Raw genomic sequence first — 18,978 nt, forward strand, 5'->3', positions numbered from 1 at the left:
ATGTATATACTGCTGTGTATGAGTGACTAGCCTGCCCACTGATGACTCGTTTCCCAGTTGCTCCTCCTTTTGTGATCTGCCATGAAGGTCGACCTCCCTCCCCCCACCCATCCATTCATTCAAGCACATGGAGTCGGGCCATATATTAAAGCATATCGTTTCCCTCTCAGTCTTTGGAGTCATTGATAGAGTGTATCAAGGTGGCTTTGGCAGGTCAGATTAATGTGTCAGGAATTCTTCTTGAGCACACATTACACGTTCTTCCCATCTATGCCTCTTGCAATAAGGAGGTGCCAATATTAGGGAAGTTGAAGTTTTCCATCACAACAAACCTGTAATTTCTGCACCATTCCAAGATCTGCATATTTATGTCCAGAGGGCTATTTGGGGCCTTATAGACCACTCCCACACTGGTTCAGTAGACAATCCCAATACAACATTCCCCCCCCCCCTTTTTATTCCACTCCCCCCTGTCTCTTTTACTTCCCTCCCTATCTCTATTGAAACATCTAAACCCCATAAGGAGAAGAACATGGTGGTGGGGAGGCAGGGAAGGAAGAGAGAGTATGATGTTCCCACCACTGGGGTGTGGACTATTCTGGTAGAGGATGAGGTGTTCCTCCGAGTTGACCTAGCACCTCATTCTGGCAGAGGAGAAGGAGTAGGCAGGTCAGGGTGGGAATGGGAAGGGGAGATGGAACCAGTTCAGGGTGGGGGTAGGAAGGGGAGATGGGACCAGGTCGGATTGAGGGTAGGAATGGGAGTTGAGAGAAGGGGAGATGAGACCAGGAGGTCAGGATGGCCACTGCTGACAGAATAGAAATGCTCTGCGGAACAGTCACCTCGTTCACACTTGCTCTTACCAAGGCAGAGGAAGCAGAATCTTTGTCTTTCCTGGAAGGGTGTCGGGGAGGTATCAAGGAGAGGTGATGCAGTGGTCAGGGAGGGAGGAACAGAGGAGTAGCCCCTGCGGAGAGCAGACGGAGTGTGAAGGGGAGAGGCATGACTGCCAAATGGCAAAGGAATGTCAAGGGGTGGGAGGGGTTTAAGTGTATAGCAAGTATTGGGAAGGGCTGAGAGAGGAAACTAGAGCGGGGTCCAGAAATCGCAGGATTGAGGTAGTTCTATATTAATTCATGGTAAAAAAAAAGCCAGGGAAAGGGGCCATCAATAACAACAGGGCAGTCTGTGTGAGAGTATGGCCAAAGTCCTAACTGAACACATTCCATCGATATTCACATAGGAAGCAGACTCTGTGGACAGAGAATGCAGTGAAGGGGAAGGTGAAAGCCTTGTGCAGGCCTCCATGAATAAAGAGGAGGTTCTTGAGGCTACAGCAGGCATAAAGGAGGAAATATCTCGAGGACTGGATGGGATTTATCTCAGGCTGGTACCAGAGGCAAGATTCCTGGGCTAAGGCTGTGATTGTTAATTCTCCATTGGATACAATTGACAATGAGTTTATTGTCATGAACACTGTACAATATACACATGCACTGACATTCTTACTTTGCTACATAAAAGAATCAACTAGCACAATACATATTACATTGAAAATGGGAAAATAAATACAACATAAATGCAAATATTAGAGCAGCAGAGAGGATCATTGGAGTTTCCCTCACCAGCCCCCCCCCCCCATCAACATGATCTACCAGGATCATTATCCCCCCCTCATCCCTATTCTTGTTGATCGTTGTCTGAAGAGGACACACAAATTCATCGAGGACTCCTTCCACCCCGCACACAGCATCTTTCAGCTTCTCCCATCAGGAAAGCGACTCAGGAGTATCAGAGCCAGCACCACCAGGCTGAGGAACAGCTTCTTCCCAAGGGGAGCGAGGATGCTGAATGATCAAAGGAACTGCTCACACTAACTATCCAAGACTCTCATATGTACAAAACAATATTTAGTTATTTGTATGTATGAATACTTGTCCTGCCTATGTATTGTTTGTCTGTATGTGTGTATGTCTGGTTGTATGTCTGCATGTTTTGCACTGAGGACTGGAAAATGCTGTTTTGTTGGGTTGTACTTGTGCAATCCAATGACAATAAACTTGAACTTGGCTTGAAAAGACATGGATACAACAGTGCAAGAGGAAATGTGACAGAGTGGTGTGAACAGTCCTGTCATGTAGGTGAAGACCATGATCAGTGTAACAAGGATGCTGCCAGATGACAAATGCAGACCCCTTTGTCCACGAAAAGCAGCAGGAAAATGCCCGGTCAGAGGCAGTGGTGAAAAAATCTGAGAGAGACAATTAACAATCACTCGGAAAGGCAGAGATAGTCTGAGCCCTTTGTCAGTGATGACGGACATCTGATTATAAATGTGGAGCTCGGGGGAGGAGGAGAGGGAGGAAGGGGAAGGTGGAGGAACACAGGCAAACAGGTGGAAGGGAAGAAGCTAAGAAGCGATAGTGGAGAGGACAGAGGGCGAAGAAGGGGAGCTTGCTGCTTGAAGGAAGGGAAGGGGGTGGGGACCTGGAGGAGACGAGGGGAAGGGAGAGTGAGAGACCAGGGGGTTAACAGATATGGGAGGTCACTATTGATGCCGTCAGGTTGGAGACTGCCAAGACGGAATACAAGTTGTCGGACTGATATTGATTCAACTTTTCCTGATGAAGGGACCAGGCTTGAAACCTTGGTTACCCATTCCTTCCTGTGGAAGCTGTGTGCCCTACTTATATTCACAGCTGTGTATTGCACTCAACCCCAGCTTCTGCAGTGTTCTGACTGTAAGAAGTGTGTGGACCAGCTCTGAAATTAACTGGATATGGGTGGGGCCGGATCACCCAGCTATGGGAGGGGAAGGGGGAAGATCACCCGGGTACAGAGGGGGGAGTGGGAGGTTCCAGTGCTGGAAGATGGGGTTCACACAGGCCAAGGTACCCACTGGTTGTTGAGGGCAGGCAGTGGTGAATGGCCTATTGCCCTACCCTGTAATTCATCATAATGTTGGCAAACTGCAGCCAGCCAGCTGCCCAGGAGTTAGTGGTGGCCATCCCTCCATAACGTGTCCCAATGTTCCAGTGCTGAGGGCTGGAGTGATCACACCACCAGCTGGACCCCAGGCTGGTCCCGGCACCCCAAGCCTGTCCTCTGCAGCGCCCTTTCCAGGCAATGGTGGTTCTCAGTGCAGCGCCCTCTCCAGGCAACGGTGGTTATTAGCACAGCGCTCTCTCGAGGCAATGTTGGGTATCAGTGCAGCGACCTTTCCAAGCAACGGTGGATATCAGGGCAGCGCCCTCTCCAGGCAACAATGGGTATCAATGCAGTGCCCTCTCCAGGCAAGGTGGGTATCCGCGCAGCGCCCTCTCCAGGCAACGGTGAGTATCACTGCAGCGCCCTCTCCAGGCAATGTTGGGTATCAGTGTCGTGCCAGCGCCCTCTATGGGCTACACTGGAACTGCACCCTGGCTCTGGGAGGCAAAATACCATCCTGGAGTTTTGATCTCACTCACAGAACCTCTGATCCACTCACCTAACCAATGAGTCTCCAATCACCATTGCTCTCCTCTTTATCCCCCTCCCCTTCTGAGCTGAGGGACCAGCCTCTGTGCCACAGGCATGACCACCACAACATGTCCCTGGTAGATCATCCCCCCCTCCTCAACAGTATCCAAAACAGTATACTTATTATTGAAGGGAAAGGCCAAAGGGATGCTCTGTAATGGCCACAACATCATAGTTCTATGTACCAATCCATGCTCTAAGTTCATCCAATACTCCTAGTGTTGAAATAGGCACATTTCAACCCCTCTAACTGGCTTCATTTATGCCTGATCTTCCTTGTAAACTCCTCTTTCTCCCTTCCTCTCCCAGCTACCTGCCTTCTGACATTTGTGTGGGGGCGGGGGGGGGGGGAGGTGACCATCTACCTGAACCTCCTCTATATCTCTACCTCTTCCTCCCAAATGATCAGGAGTTCATCCAGTTCCAAACTAAGACACCACAGAGTGAAGTCTGGTGCCCGCGATGTTGCAGGCCTGTTGTTTATCATTTATATTAATGATTTGGACCAGGGTGTGGTTAAGTGGGTAAGCAAATATGCAGACAATATGAAAATAGGGGGAGGAGTGGATAGTGAGGAAGGTTTTCTTGGATTACAGAAGGATTTGGTTTGTTTGGAAAAGTGGGCTGAAAGATGGCAGATGGAATTTAATGTAGACAAGTGCGAGGTGCTGCATTTCAGAAAAAAATAACCAAAATAGGACATTTGCAGTTAAGAGGAGGGCATTAAGGAATGCAGAGCAACAATGGGATCTTGGAGTTATGGTACAGAGTTCCTTGAAGGTGGATTCTGTGACTGTTTAAGGCATTGATGAGGTCAGATTTGGATTATTGTGTTCAGTTCTGGTCTCCAAATTATAGGAAGGATATAGATAAGGTGGAGAAGGTGCAGAGAAGATTTACAAAAATGTTGCCTGGCCTACAACATCTAGATTACAGAGAAAGATTAAGGGGACTGGGACTTTATTCATTGGAACTTAGACTGTTGAGAGGGGATTTGATAGAGGTATTTAAAATTATGAAGGGAATAGATAGACTAGATATGAGTAAACTCTTTCCCTTGAGGGCAGGGGAGGTTGGAACAAGAGGGCATAAGTTAAGGGTAAGGGGGGAAAACTTTAGGAGAAATGTTAGAGGATGCTTCTTCACTCAGAGAGTGACGGCAGTATGGAATGATCTTCCAGAGGAGATAGTTGCGGCAGGGTCCTTTCTGTCATTTAAGAGGTTGGATGTGTACATGGATATGAGGGGGTTGGAGGGTTATGGGTGGAGAGTGGGGAGAGGGAGCTAGTGGAGTTGTTCAAGTGAACTGGCGTGGACTCGAAGGGCCGATATGGCCTGTTTCCGTGCTGTAAACTGTTATATGGTTATATGGTTAAATTAACAACCCTCTGGAGTTTTTTCTTGTCCTGAGTGTTGACGCCTCCATCCCAGGCAGTGATATAACCAGCCAGAATGCTCTCCACTGTACACCTTATAGACAACACTTTCCAAGTTCTAGTATTTACCAATTTCAAAACATGCCATCTTCAAAGAAACGTAAGCGACAATATTTTGAATTACTATCTTATTAATTCAATAAATCAAACTGTATAGTTGCAACTTTAATTCATTGATAAACATTTTGCATAACTTTGTATTGAGATTTTCATAACGATGAGTTACAAAGCTTAATGATAACGATATTCAACTTTAAATAGATATAAAAGAAAAAAAAATTAAGAATTCGTGGAAACTAGATAATAATATGGGGTTTAATAGATGGGAAATGGAATTACCAAATTGTTTCCCATTAGAGAAAATAACATATATAACATAATAACAATTACAGCACGGAAACAGGCCATTAGGCCCTTCTAGTCTGCACCGAACCAAACACCCCTTTCTAATCCCACCTCCCTGCACAATGCCCATAACCCTCCATCTTCTTCTCTCCATATACCTGTCCAACCTTTTCTTAAATAATACAATTGACTCCGCCGCCACTATTTCTCCCGGAAGATCATTCCACACGGCTACCACTCTCTGAGTAAAGAAGTTCCCCCTCATGTTACCTCTAAACCTCTGCCCCTTAATTCTTAACTCATGTCCTCTTGTTTTAATCTTTCCTCCTCTTAACGGAAATAGTCTATCCACATCCATTCTGTCTATCCCTTTCATAATCTTAAATACTTCTATCAAATCCCCTCTCAACCTTCTACGCTCCAAAGAATAAAGACCCAATCTGTCCAATCTCTCCCCATACTCCAGATGCTTAAACCCAGGCAACATTCTGATAAACCTTCTCTGCACTCTCTCCACTCTGTTTATATCCTTCCTATAATTAGGCGACCAGAACTGCACACAGAACTCCAAATTAGGCTGCACCAACGTCTTATACAATCTCAACATCACCTCCCAACTCCTATATTCCATGCAATGATTGATAAAGGCCAGCATACTAAAAGCCTTCTTCACCACCCTATTCACGTGAGTTTCTACCTTCAGGGAACGATGTACCGTTACTCCTAAATCTTTCTGCTCTTCTGTATTCCTCAATGCTCTCCCATTTACCACGTATGTCCTATTCTGATTCTTCTTACCAAAATGAAGCACCTCACACTTATCAGCATTAAATTCCATCTGCCATTTTTCAGCCCACTTTTCTAAGCAGCCCAAATCCCTCTGCAATCCTTGAAAACCTTCTTCATTATCCACTATTCCACCTATCTTAGTATCGTCTGCATATTTACTAATCCAATTCACCACCCCATCATCTAGATCATTAATGTATATAACGAACAACAATGGGCCCAATACAGATCCTTGAGGCACACCACTGGTCACCGGCCTCCAACCTGACAGACGATTATCCACTACCACTCTCTGGCCTCTTCCTTTCAGCCAATGTTCAATCCATTTGACTATCTTAAAATTTATACCTAAAGACTGCACCTTCCTAACTAACCTTCCATGTGGTACCTTATCGAAGGCCTTACTGAAGTCCATATAGACAACATCCACTGCGCTACCCTCATCCACATTCCTAGTCACCTCTTCAAAAAATTCAATCAGATTGGTCAAACATGACCTTCCTCCCACAAATCCATGTTGAGTGCTCCTGATCAGACCCTGTCTATCCAGATGTTTATAAGTACTATCTCTAAGAATTTTCTCCATTAATTTACCTACCACAGACGTCAAACTTACAGGCCGATAGTTGCCAGGCTTCCTCCTTGAACCCTTTTTAAATAACGGAACCACATGCGCAATGCGCCAATCCTCCGGCACTATCCCCATATCTAATGACATTTGGAAAATTACCGCCAGAGCCTCTACTATTTCCTCCTTCACTTCTCTCAATGTCCTGGGGAAGATCCTGTCTGGTCCCGGAGACTTATCCACCTTTATATTCTTCAAAAGCCTTAAAACTACACCTTTTGTAATCTCTATATTCCCCATATTTACCCAATTTTCTTTTTTTATCCCACATCTCCCAATATCCTTCTCCTTAGTGAATACCGAAGAAAAGAAACTGTTCAATATCTCCCCCATTTCTCTAGGCTCCACACACAGTTTTCCACTCTGATTTTCTAAGGGACCAATTTTGTCTCTAGCTTTCCTCTTACCATTAACATATTTGTAGAACTCTTTTGGATTAGTTTTCACCCTGCTTGCCATAGTTTTCTCGTACCTTCTTTTAGCTTTCCTAATTCCTCTCTTAAGATTCCTCTTACATTCAATGTATCTTTCAAACATCTCCTTAACTCCATGCTTCTTATATCTAATGTACACCTCCCTTTTTCTTCGAACCAAGTTTCCAATATTCCTTGAAAACCACGGCTCTCTCAAACCTTTTGCCCCTCCTTTTAACCTAACAGGAACATAAAGCTTTTGCACTCTCAAAATCTGATCTTTAAAAGACTTCCATCTCTCTACTACATCCTGCCCATAAAACAAATTGTCCCAATGCACACCCTGCAAGTCCTTTCGCATCTCCTCAAATCTAGCTTTTCCCCAATCAAAAACCTCAATCCTTGGCCCTGATTTCTCTCTTTCCATAATGACATTGAAGCTGATGACATTATGATCACTGGACCCGAAGTGCTCGCCAACACTAACCTCCGTCACTTGACCCATCCCATTTGCCAACAGTAGATCTAACACTGCTCCTTCTCTGGTCGGCACCTCTACATATTGTTGTAAAAAACTATCTTGCACACATTTCACAAACTCTAACCCATCCAGTCCTTTCACAGAATGTGTTTCCCAATCTATATGTGGAAAATTAAAATCTCCCATAATTACAACCCTGTGCTTATCACAAATATATACTATCTCCCTACAGATTTGCTCCTCTAGGTCTCGGTCCCCTCCGGGTGGTCTATAATACACCCCTACAAGTGTAACCTCTCCTTTCCTACTCCTCAGTTCCACCCAAATAGCCTCCGTGGATGTGCCCTCTAATCTATCCTTCCTAGGCACCGCTGTAATATTTTCCCTGACAAGCAATGCAACCCCACCTCCTCTTGCCCCTCCGACTCTATCACACCTAAAACAACGAAACCCAGGGATATTCAGTTGCCAATCACATCCCTCCTGCAACCATGTCTCACTAATCGCTACCACATCATACTTCCAAGTATCAATCCACACCTTCAGCTCATCCACCTTTTTTACAATACTCCTGGCATTAAAATATATGAATTTCAGGGATTTCCCAATTTTTAATCCCTGTTTTCCCTCATCTTTAAGAACAACATTATTTACTTTTCCTGCCAATTGCCCTTCATCTTCTTCCAGAGCATTTCCCTTCTCTATCACCTGCCCATCCATATTCAAATACTTACTACAAACTTTCTTTGTTTGCATTCTAACCTTCTCCTTACTGCTCTGTACTATTTTGTTCCCTCCCCCCAACCATTCTAGTTTAAAGGATCCTGAGTAGCCCTAGCAAATACCTCTGCCAGGATTCTGGTCCCCCTGGGATTTAAGTGTAACCCGTCCTTACTGTACAGGTCACATCTCCCCCAAAAAAGGTCCCAGTTATCCAGAAACTTAAAACCCTGCCCCTTACTCCACCCCTTCAGCCACGTGTTAATCCTCCACCTCATTCTATTTCTATTCACACTGTCACGTGGCACAGGGAGTAATCCAGAGATTACTCCCTTTGCGGTCCTTCTTTTTAACTCCCTACCTAACTGCCTGTACTCACTTTTTAGGACCTCTTCTCTAATTCTCCCTATGTCATTGGTACCTACATGTACCACGACCTCTGGCTCCTGTCCCTCCCACTTTAGGATATCTGGGACACGAGCAGCAACATCTCAGACCCTGGCACCAGGGAGGCAACCCACCATCCGGTTCTCCTTGCTGCGTCCGCAGAATCCCCTATCCGTCCTCTTAACTATGGAGTCTCCTACCACAATTGCCCTCCTCTTCCTTTCCCTCCCTTTCTGAGCTACAGGGGCCGACCTCGTGCCGGAGGCACAGCCACTGTCACTCCCCCCAACCTTGATGTCCCCCTCAACAGTGCTCAAAGAGGCGTACTTATTTATGGAATCAACCAGAAAAAATTATAAGATTTGGAAACCTTTTATGGATTTTATTGGTAAGAGTTCATCTACAGCGTTCGCCACTCCTGCTCCAACTCACTTTAGTTAATTTAAGGTTTAAGATTATATTTATAAATTTGAAATTTAATCAATCAATAAAGGATATATGATTAATTCAGGCAGGCTTTTTCTTTTTTTCTTACTTTTTTGGGAAAGGAGGGGGAGAAAATAAAATTATGTACTCTTTTTGCATCTTTTTTTATTCTGTATGATATGGATTAGTACAGTATTTGTATTGATGCAAATTTAAAATAAATTTTTAAAAAAGTAAAGTATCTCGAGCTTCTATCTCTGTCATGATTCTTCGGAGAATGAGATACAAACTTTTGGTCCGATCAGATACTAATGTCATGGACACTATTGTAACACTACAAACAACAATTTTTCCTAAAGGGATAGGCATAAAATTAACAAAAATCAAAAACACAAGGTTTTTAACCTTTACACATCTGTAGAAATTTCCTCGTCTTCCGTGGCAGACTGAATATCAACCTCCAATCTTCAATAACTCCACACTATTTTCTCCTACATCTCTGGCCCCAGTATTCATTCTCGTTGCCCTCACCTAAAACCTGCCTGTCACCTTCCACTCTCCAGACCCCATCCCCTTCCCTTTTCAGAGTGCATCCTTCTCAGCCCTCTGACCTTCCCCCAATTCGCTCCTTCATTCATTTCTTTCCTCCACCACATATCACCTGCCAGCATCTACCTGATTCTTGCTGTTCCTGAAGAAGGGTTTACAGCGGAAGTGCTGTCTGTTGCTTTCCTGACCTTCTGAGTTCCTCCTACATGTTTTACTGTGTTGCTCCAGTTTTACAGAGCCTGGAGACTTCTTACTTACCTCCTAAAAGCGCGCTCTCTCCGTGGATACTGCCTGACCCGCTGAGCCCCTCAGTTTCTTGATTGGTCAGATTTACCCATCTTGGCATCCTCGCAGGGCGGAAGCGAATGGAACCGCTCTTTACCCATCCTGCCCCGCGGCCGTGCAACTGCCCTATTTAGCGGACATGAATGGCGCACATGCACACCAGTGACATTAACCCGGGAGGGAAGGACTGACTGACTGGGAACGGTCGCTGGCCACTTGGTTTTACCGCCTGACACAGATGAGATGGCGGCAGGTCAACGTGGGTGGGTGTTGCGGTCAGAGACTGGAAGGGCAGGGCGGGCTTTGCAGCTGTCACTCATACCTGGCCTGTCAGTCACACCCAGGCTGTCACTCATAACCAGGTTGTCACTCACACCCAGGCTGTCACTCATACCTGGGCTCCTTTTCCTGCGGGTGTGACAGAATTACCATGAATTGGTGGTGCAAAAAATAAACTGTACACAATGTAAACATGTAAACAAATAAAGAACTGTAAACAATTAACGATGGTAAACAAACTGACTGTGAAATGCAGAGAGAACAAAAAGAAAATCAATAAAGTGCACAAATAAGAGTCCTTAAAAATGTCTCTGATTGAGTTTGTTATAGAGGGAGTCTGATGGTGGAGGGGTAACAGCTGTTTCTGAACCTGATGGTGCCAGTGTTGTGGCACCTATACCTCTTTCCTGATGGCAGAAGCAAGAACAGAGCATGTGCTGGGTGGTGTGGATCCTTGATGATCGCTGCTGCTCTCCGACTCCAGTGTTCCCTTTAGATCTTCTTGATGATGGGGAGGGTTTTACCTGTGATGTCCTGGACTGAGTCCACTACCTTTTGGAAGCCTTTCTGCTTAGAGGTATTGGTGTCCCCTTCACCAGACTGTGATGCAGCCGGTCAACACACTTTCTACCGCCCATCTGTAGAAATTTGCCAGTGTTTCTGATGTCACACAAAACCTCCACAAACTCCTGAGGAAGTTGAGATGCTGACATGCTTCTTTCACGATGCCATTGGTGTGTTGGGTCCAGGAAAGATCCTCTGAGATAGTGACTCCCAAGAACTTAAATTTGCTCACCCTCTCCACCTCTGATTCCCCCAATGATCAGTGGATCGTACATCTCTGGTTTTCCCTTCCTGAAGACAACAATCAGCTCCTTAGTTTAGGTGACGTTGAGTGCGAGGTTGTTGTTAGTGCACCGTTTGGCCATATAGAAAACCATTCAAAGTTTTTGCACACCCTTAGTTTCATATCCATATCTCATAAGATATTGGAGCAGAAGTTGGCCCATCGACTCTGCTCCACTGTTCTAATCACAAGCTGATCCATCCACCCGCTCAGCCCCATTCTCCGGCTTTCTCCCCGTAACCCGTGATGCCCTGACTGATCAAATACCTGTCAATCTCTGCCTTAAATACACCCAAGACCTCACTTCCACGGCTGCCTGTGGCAACAAGTTCCACAGACTCCCAACCCTCTGGCTAAAGAAATTTATCCATGTCTTGTTTTAAATTAATGCCCCTTTATCCTGAAGTTGTCCTAGAATACCCTACCATCATTGCCACCTCTGTGGCACCATGTCGCTTCCCTCCCCTCCCCCGCCCCCACCTTGGTCTCAGCTCCTCAATACCATTAATGGAAAGGCTGTAGACTGTGGTCCTTCCCCATGGCGCCCTCGCGTTGGCAGCACCAAGTCTCAGTGTGGCCCTCAGCACGTCCTCCTGCAGCCTGGAATGTGCCAGACGGCAGCGTTCCCCTCACTGACATCTCCGTGTGCTGAAAGACCAGCAGGTTTTGGGATGGCAAAAGGCGCCCTTCACCGAGTTGGTGGTCTTCCAGCAATTCTGGATGTCGTACTCTGCGTATGTCCCCAGGAACAGCCTGTAAATCACAGAGTCCTCTCTCACACTGCTACCGGAGATGAACTGTGACAAGGACCTTTCTTCATACACTTTTAGCAAATTTGCGTTCTGCAAAGAGGTGGGCGACTGTCTCCACCCCACCTCAGAGGAGGGACAATTGTAATCCTTAAAAGACATTTAGACATTTATGACAAGAATTAGGGGACATGGGTTAAGGGTGAAAGGGGAAAGGTTTAGGGGGAACTTCTTCATACAAAGAGTGGTGGGAATGTGGAATGAGCTCCCAGGTGAAGTGGTGAATTTAGGCTTGATTTTGACATTGAAGAAAAATGTGGACAAGTACATGGATGGGAGGGATTGGAGGGATGTGATGTGGGTGCAAGTCACTAAGACTAGGCAGAATAACAGTTCGGCATGGTCTATATGGGCTGAAGAGCTTGTTTCTGTGCTGTAGTATTCTATGGTTCTAGACATATAGATGGATGGAAAGGTTTAGAGGGATATTTGGTCAAACCCAGGCAAAGGAGATAAGCTTGGTAGAAAATGGTCAGCATGGATGTTGGGCCAAAGGGTCTGTGCTATAAAACTATGACTGTAATTTCTCCCATCTCAGTTTGTAAGGGGCACACAGTTACTTCAATGACCTGCTCTTAACAGTTCTTAAGGACGGACAGAGATCAGTAGGCTGGACAGGAATTAACAGGTCCCAGAGGAGGCCTCTTCACAGACTGCACAACTTTACGGAACATCAACAGGTAGCATATAGCCCGGATGTGAAACAGAGCGGACGTCATTGGTCAGCTCCCCAAGGATCACCTTTGTGTGTGGCCTGCACAAAGTCCAAGGGCACCAACTGCCACTATGTGCTGAGGTTCGACCTGTCCAAGGTGTTGCGAAGGGTGGGCCTGGTCCCCGATGCCACGCAATGTCCCAGTCAGCTGGACATTGCCACACCACCTATCCTTCGTGGAAAATATTTTCCAGACCAACTTCTAGAACAGTGGTTCTCAACCTTCCCTTCCAATCCACATCCCAACTTAAGCAATCCCTTACTAATCACAGAGCACCGATGGTATAGGGAATATTTAAAGTGGTGAGTGAGTGGAAAGAAAAAGGTTGGGAACCACTGATTGAACCGTCACTGCATCTGTAGATTCCTCCCTCTCCGCGGAGTTGCCCGGAAGACAAACAATAACATTACAGACAATTAACCCCACCCCCCCAAGGTCTACAGATAAAGCCTCTGACCAAGGCAACTGTTACTAAGCAGGGATAAGTCGACACTTTAAGAGAGTTACCCACATCTTCATCCTGGGTGACGCCATTGCTGTTTCACACAACTTTATTCAAACAGCTGCTCTGAGCAAAGCCTGACCAAGGCCCTCTGCTGGCTGAATATTTGCTCCCGTCTTCACCAACATTTAATTTTACAATTTTAAATTACGGTTTTTTTAACTATTATTTTATTCTTATTTATTTTAATTTTTTTAATGTATTTTCTTGATTTTTTTTCCAGTTGCTTGAATTCCAGATACTAGAGGTTTTACTGTATTTACTGTAATTATTTTCTGTAATTATATACCCTATTATGTGATTATTGTGTAAATGCATTGTGTGTGTTTGTGCATATATTATGGTCTGGAGAAACATTGTTTCGTTGGGTTGTATGTGTTCAGCCAGGTGATACTTGACTCCATCCTTCCAGCTGTTGTCCCTCCGGCTGAGTTAATCTGGGTGCTCACCCAGAGATCTTGCTCTTCACCACTCTTTCAGATAGTGCCCTCTAGGTATTCTACTCTCTGGGTGCAAGCGTCCACCTCAGATCCCCTCTACCTCATTACAGGGAGGATGTGGAAGCTATGGAAAGGGTGCAGAGACTTACCAGGGTGTGGCCTGAATTGGAAAGTAAGTGTTATAAGGCAAGATTAGCTCTTTGGGGCATTAGAAGGATGAAAGGTGACTTAATAGGATTCTGAGAGGCAGAGTTAAGGTAGACAGTCAGCACCATTTTCCCAGGATGGAAAGTTTAGGGGAGACATCAAGGGTAAGAATTTTTTCACACAGAGAGTTGTGGGTGCCTGGAATGCATTGGTGGTGTTGAAGGCTGGAATAATAGAGGCATTAAGAGACTTGTAGACAGGCTCATGGATGAAAGAAAAATAGAGGGTTATGGGGTTGGGAGTGTTTAGTTTTTTTTTGGTAGAACTATATGGGTCAGCACAACATCAAGGGCCAAAGGGCCTGAAATGTGCTGTGAAGAGGCGCACTCATGTTGGCAGTGATCCTCGAGTCTGCATCCTATTAAAATTCCCCAGTCCGTGGGGGTCACAGAGCAGGAAAGCAGATTGTCTTGCCAGCAGCATCCATATCCCTCGGGGGTATCCTGTGTTGCTCCCTTCACAGTGGGCTTTTGGTATCGGATTCCCCATACATTATCCAGAGGCAAGTTATGCAGATGGGAAGACTGGATGAAGACAGGAGAGTCAAGTTGTCAAGCCAAGCCTATTGTCATCTGAGTGTCTTTTGGTCCTCGACACACAAGATATAAACATACATATGTAGTAGGCGATGATATTAATACAATACAGCAGACTATGATATCAGGGGTCGTTCTGGAGGCAAGGCATCCCCATGACAAAAAGGCGTTGAAGACTCCAGGTGAGCACAATAGGAAAGGGCGATTCTACAGATTTTAATTTCAATTTTAAATGTAGACATACAGCCCAGTAACAGGCCATTTTGGCCCACGAGTCCGTGCTGCCCAATTTATACACCCAGTAGATTTTGAACTGTGAGAGGAAACCAGAGCCCCGGGTAAAACCCACACAGACACGGGGAGAATATATAAACTCCTTACGGACAGCATGTGATTCAAACCTGATCACTAGCGCTTAAGCTAACTGCTGTGCTAACCATCTCATCCATTTAAAGGAATCTCAGGAGAATGTTTTTTTTCAACAGAGTGGTTGACATCTAAACTGCTAGAGGAGGTGTAGGAATCAGATATAGTCACTCATAAGCTTCATTAGACAGACAGGAAGGAATAGAAGCATACAGTCCAAATCCAGGGATATAGGGTTAGTGTAGAAAGGCAGAAAGGTTGGCATGGTGGTGTTGGGCCAAAGCCTTGTTCTGTGCTGTACAACTCTCTCCCAGTGGCCACCCACTCCCTTGCTGACATAGTCTCATGCACTGCCAAACTGAGACCACCCAGAAATTGGAGGAACAACACCTCATCTTCTGTCTGGGCCCCCTCCAACCGGAGGGGGCTTCTCTTGCTTTCGACTTCTCTTGCTTTCGTTACAACCCCCACCCTATCTTATACCCCACACCACATCCCCCACCCCCGCCTGCCTTTCCCCAGCTCTGTCTCTCTTTCCTTTTCCCTCTATCTCCTTTCACAGATCCAAAATAAATTCTCACCTTCATATCCAATTAACACCTTTTGTTGGTCTGGTGCTGCTTTGTCTTTATTCTGAGCACTCCTGTTCTTTGCTTATTCCTTGAAGAAGGGCTCAGGCCCGAAACGTCGGTCATATATCTTTACCGCCTATGGACGCTGCGAGATCTATGAGTTCCTCCAGCATTTTGTACAAGGAACCTCAGTGACACCTGCCACTGCTCATCCACTCCCTGTTCTCTCTCCCTTCCCCATCCCTCTATCTGCTTTCCTCCAGCTCTCCACTCCCTTCCCTCTCCATTCCCCTTCCCCCTGTTTGCTCCCTCATCCACCTATTACCTCTTGTCTGTGGGACTGTGCTCCACCCCTCACCATTTTGTTCGGGCCCCTGCCGACATACTGTAGTGATATGTTTTCTCCTTGTACATTATTCCCTACCTGTGTGTTGTTGTATGTATGAGGCTGGCCTGCCCACTAGTGACTCATCTCCTATGTCTCCTCCCCTTATGACCTGACCATAAAGGTCGACCTCCCTCCCCCCTTCCGGCATTCCTGTACTTGGATCCGGGCCAGCCAAATTCTTGTGTTCATTAAAGCCTATCATTCCCCAGCTCTCGATTTCGTGGTTATTGATAGAGCCTATCACATACTTTGATCAAGGGCTCAAGCCCGAAACATTGACTATGTATCTTTATCTTTGCTATATAAAGTACGCTGTTTGACCAGGTGAATTTCTCCAGCCTTATGTTTTTACCTCAATCACAGTATCTGCAGACTTCCGGGTTTTACTTCTGACACCCACCAATTATTATTTTTCTTTGAGATTGTCCCCCGATTTACAAAATCAATCTTGTTTTGTCTCTCAATTTATGATGAGCTATGTTGGTTCCTCGTTCCAGAGGGGCCTCACCAGATGTTCATTGGAAAACAAGAAAGCCCAAAGATATGGGTCCAAGTCTGGAAAAGTTCCATCTAGTGATTTGAGCCCCAGGACAGTAGCCTGTTGACTGGGAGTGGCCCTCAAATGGCAGATGGTCAGATTTTTATTGCTATTATTCTCTCTGAAACAGAAAAATACTTTTAAATAATATTACTTCCCCAAGGAAAATTCGTGTCGATTCACTGAACAAAAATGTTCCCTCCATTTCGGGACACTTACATAACAATGGACAAAGGCTGTGCTCTGTCCAGACTGCAGAGAGATTGATGCACTCTCCACTTCAATCAGCTACAGTCCCGACTATGTCACTGAATGTCATGTGGAACGAGAGAGAAATGGAAATGTCACATCCTACATGCTGGGTATCCCATTGGCTTCAAGACTCAATTCTAGTGGAAGGTCAATGGGTTTAAATAGCAATTTGAAATTCCATTCTGCTAACTTCACTTGCTCTCCTGCCTGACCTGTAAGATTGTGCATTCATGCAGATTGGTTCCCCTCGCTGAACAGAAATCAGTCCCTGCATCCTCCAGCCTCGATGCCACGTTGTCACAGACTTGCTGACCCCACAGAAATTGGATCTCCTGTCTCAGTTTTCATCTCTCTTTTTTATTGCAGAAATTGCAGTTAATCATTCTTAATCTTCAAAATTTCAAGGACTTTATTCCCTGGAGCGTAGAAAAATGAGGAGAGATTTGACGGTGGCATACAAAATTATGAGGGGGGGATAGACAGAGTAAATGTAGATAGGCTTTTTCCACTGAGGGGAGGTGAGATACAGAGGACATGGGCTCAGGGTGAAAGGGAAAAAGTTTAAGGGGAAACATGAGGGGAAATTTCTTCACACAGAGAATGGTGGGAGGTGCAGAATGAGCTGCCAGCTGAAGTGGTGAAAGTGGGCTCAATTTTAACATTTAAGAAGAATTTGGACAGGTACATGGATGGGAGGGTTACGGACTGGGTATAGGTTAGTGGGACCTGGCAAAATAATGGGTCAGTACAGACTAGAAGGGTTGAAGGGCCTATTTTTGTGCTGTAATGTTCATGTGACTATCGCCTTCCCAAGATCGTGTTATATGGCGAGCTCTCCACTGGCCACCGTGACAGAGGTGCACCAAAGAAGAGGTACAAGGACTGCCTAAAGAAATCTCTTGGTGCCTGCCACATTGACCACCGCCAGTGGGCTGATATCACCTCAAACCGTGCATCTTGGCACCTCACAGTTCGGTGGGCAGCAACCTCCTTTGAAGAAGACCGCAGAGCCCACCTCACTGACAAAAGACAAAGGAGGAAAAACCCAACACCCAACCCCAACCAACCAATTTTCCCCTGCAACCGCTGCAACCGTGTCTGCCTGTCTCGCATTGGACTTGTCAGCCACAAACAAGCCTGCAGCTGACGTGGACATTTACTCCTCCATAAATCTTCGTCCGTGAAGCCAAGCCAAAGAGAAAAGAAAAAGAATATTCTGTGGTTCTCTTATCCTATTTTGTCAGAACTCTCATTATTTAATTTAACCCCGTATTCAGTAATCATTGAAAATATACTGCCTTCGCTCCAATGCCACATTGTTCTGAGGTGTGGCTAGGATTTTTTAGCTGCAGCGTAAAATAGTCCCCAGTTTTCTGACAGCACAGGTCATCGCTTCATTAACCATCTGGATTATTTTTGATACGACTCTATGTACAAGGATTCAGTGGTCTCACCAGTGCGAAATCGTGTACCGCCAAATTAGTGGACAGTTTCCTTCCCACCGTTATCAGACTCTTGAATGACCCCAAAATATTAAAGTTATGTGGATTTTGCTCTGTAAAACCAGATCTCTGCACGTTTGTATTATCTTGTTCTACTATGTATGTCTACTGGTCTGCTCACTAAGTAGCCTTGATCACTGCATCTAGATACATGTGACAAACAAGCTTCTTTGGATCTCTTTTTTTTGCATTAGGTCATAAGTCATAGGAGGAAAGAATCTACTCCACCATTCCATCTTGGCTGATGTCTTTGTCCTCTCAACCCCATTCTACTGCCTTCTCTCCATAACTCCCTGACCAATTAAGAACCTCCCAACCTCTGCTTTAAATCTACTCAATGACTTGGCCTCTACAGCCATTTGTGGCAACAAGTTCCATAGATTCACCACCCTCTGGCTGAAGAAATTTCTCCCCATCTTCGTTCTAAAGGGATGTCCTTTTAGTCAGAGGCTGTGCCCTCTGGTCCACTGGAAACATCTTCTCCACATCCACTCTATCTAGCCTTTTTAATATTCGGTAGATTTCAACAAGTTTCCCCCCCCCCCCCATCCCTCTAAACCAGGGGTAGCCAACCTTTTAATTTAGACATACAGCACAGTAACAGGCCATTTCAGCCCATGAGTCCATGCTTGATGGAAATAGAGATATGCTTTTGTGAGATAGATTGGAGCAGGTTTGTTAGTGTAGGTCACATACAAATACTTTAAAACAGATCTTATTTAAAATACTGGAGCTCTGCTCATGCTAGACATGTCGGGGCCTCAGAGCCTTTGCAAAATCTTTGGAGAATGCCCAAGAAACTTCACTAATGGATTGTTGTTTACAAAAAGGCAACAGGTGAAAGAGCTTGTCGGAGCTGCAGACAGTCTGGAGGGGAACTTGCTGTTCTAAGAGGGTCATGTGGTTTTGCAAGCAGAGAGAGTCAAATAGGCTTTCTCTCAGAGCGAGAGACAGAGATCAGTTCTATAGCTTTACAGTCAGCAGCAGCAACTGGAACAGGACAAGCTGGCAAGCTTGTGGAAAACCCCATTTGGAAGACGGGTTGT

At 45.5% G+C, this 18,978-nt stretch overlaps 1 protein-coding gene across 1 annotated transcript in view; it reads left to right on the top strand.

Annotated features, from left to right (window-relative positions):
- dmtn (dematin actin binding protein) overlaps positions 1-18,978 on the top strand; it is a 136,427-nt gene that overhangs the window by 32,947 nt on the left and 84,502 nt on the right. The gene's annotated exons all lie outside the window — the stretch shown is intronic.

Source organism: Narcine bancroftii, chromosome 2 (assembly GCF_036971445.1).
Source record: "Narcine bancroftii isolate sNarBan1 chromosome 2, sNarBan1.hap1, whole genome shotgun sequence".
Classification (NCBI taxonomy): Eukaryota; Metazoa; Chordata; class Chondrichthyes; order Torpediniformes; family Narcinidae; genus Narcine; species Narcine bancroftii.